We start from the raw sequence: 2043 nt of genomic DNA, 5'->3' as shown, positions 1-2043 counted from the left end.
ACCAAGGGCCACAAGAACATGACTCTTCGAAGGAAGTCATCGTCGGCTAATCCGCTCTTGATTGCGTCCGAGATCAATCCATCAATACTCGGACTGCAGGTGGACTTGTTCGAAAGCGAGATGGTATATCATTTTCTGCATATTCCCCATCCTCATAAAGGATGGTGTCAATATCCAGCCCATCTCGCTGCTTTGTCCTTGAGACCAAAAATTTCCTCCACATCGACTCCTTTTATAGTAATCGAGGGTTGATCTTTTTGCAAGTTGAATGTTTCTGACTCTGCGTCAAATGCCTTAAACATGAGGCTAAGTATAGACGATCGTGGACTTATACTCTTCATGTGAATCAAGCTTTGTAAATCAGCTTCAGCGAGTTTACATCGGCGAGCTTGTGTCATTCTTGTTACAAAGCCCACCCAACGATCCACATCGCACACACCAATTTTCAACTTACTGTTCATAAAACGAGTAGATAAATGTCAAAATTTGTGTGCAAGTATAATGCCATGCAACATAATTTCTAAAGTCATATTTATGTTACGTATGAAAGGGCCGGATATTTTTTCTTAGATCATAATTCTATCCGCTATCTTTATCAAAGCGATGATTTGCGTTGAACAAAAATTTCCACTAACAAGTGTTAAGATCTAAAATTCAAAGAACAATTATATTGACATCGATTACTGCCTATGATCTCACCATAATCACAAAAGCTATAAGGATATCATACGTACAGAAACATCCCAAACAAAGAACACGTACTGCATACAAGCAATAAGGCAAGGCAATACCTCGATGTTTGCATGTCTTGTGAGCAGCTAGAGGAGGCTTTCTCGCCGATAAGGGGATGGGGAGGAGGCGGCGGTAGTCAGATCTCACGGATGGCGGCGGCGTTGGGCGAGAGTCTGTGGCGCCTAAAAAATGTGGAAGACAGAGCTTACCACTGCTAATCTTCGTGATTATCGTGCGTCAAGTTATGGTAGTTTCCTTCATCGCACGAAGGACGTGGGAGTAATTGCGCGCGGTGCGTTGACCATTAACAGATGGGCCATTAGATTAGCCGTGCGGCCCAGGCCCAGAAGTAAAGGACGCTTTATTAAAAGCGAGAGCAAGGTAGAAACCCTACAATTCCCCTTCAACGCCTCTACCTACGACTTCATCTACTCTGAGATCGAACGTCGTGCCGCCGCTAAAGTCATGTCTTCCTCGAGCTCGGCCACTATAATCCAGGCACCCAAGTTATGGTCCTCTCCCTATGATCAAGTGCACGAGCTGCCGGTGGCGCGTCGTGGAGAGGAAAACAACCTCCACAACGTCCAACGCCGGCGATTTCGTCAGGTGCAATAATCACAATGTAAGATGTTTTTAATGTTATTCAATATCCGTCTATTATCATCAGGACTTATGCCAAAATTGTAAGTATGATTAATGTTCGTTATTTCTAGCCAGGTTAGAGGAGGATGCAACTTCGGTATTGGATTGAAAAGTACGCAGATCTGCTCGTGAAGAAGGGTATTGTTCCACCAAACTCACCTATGCTGATTCCCTAGAAGGAGAAGTGGTTGAAGAAAACGGAGGAGATGGAGAACTACAGAAGCAAGATGCACTAAACAAGGACATGAAGCACTCGAAGAAAATAATTGTAATGAAGGTGAACGAAATTGTGTCAATGCTTCGGATTATAGCGATTCTTATAGGTATTGTAATTGTACTCTTGGGTTATAAGAACTAAATTTGTAATATGAAATAAAGGATTTAGAAGTAGTGTACTCTCAGCAAGATATATTGCTACAAATTTGTCTTGCATTGTTTGTTTTTTACTTAGTTTGTGGATCACATGATTAACCATGCATTTTTCGCGATTAGCTGGCCAACACGGTTCATCATTACTTAACAGGATCATGCATGTTTACAAAACACATCCACTAGCAGCCAGGGACACGATAGCTGCCTTACAAGACTTAGATAATAAAACACACAAAAACCGAGAAAAACAAGAGTGACAACGCCGTCATATCATCCTCCTTGGCTCCTCCTTGTAAG

This window comes from Lolium rigidum, chromosome 5 (genome assembly GCF_022539505.1).
Source record: "Lolium rigidum isolate FL_2022 chromosome 5, APGP_CSIRO_Lrig_0.1, whole genome shotgun sequence".
Classification (NCBI taxonomy): Eukaryota; Viridiplantae; Streptophyta; class Magnoliopsida; order Poales; family Poaceae; genus Lolium; species Lolium rigidum.
The sequence above is the reverse complement of the archived record's forward strand: the minus strand, read 5'-3'. Positions refer to the sequence as shown.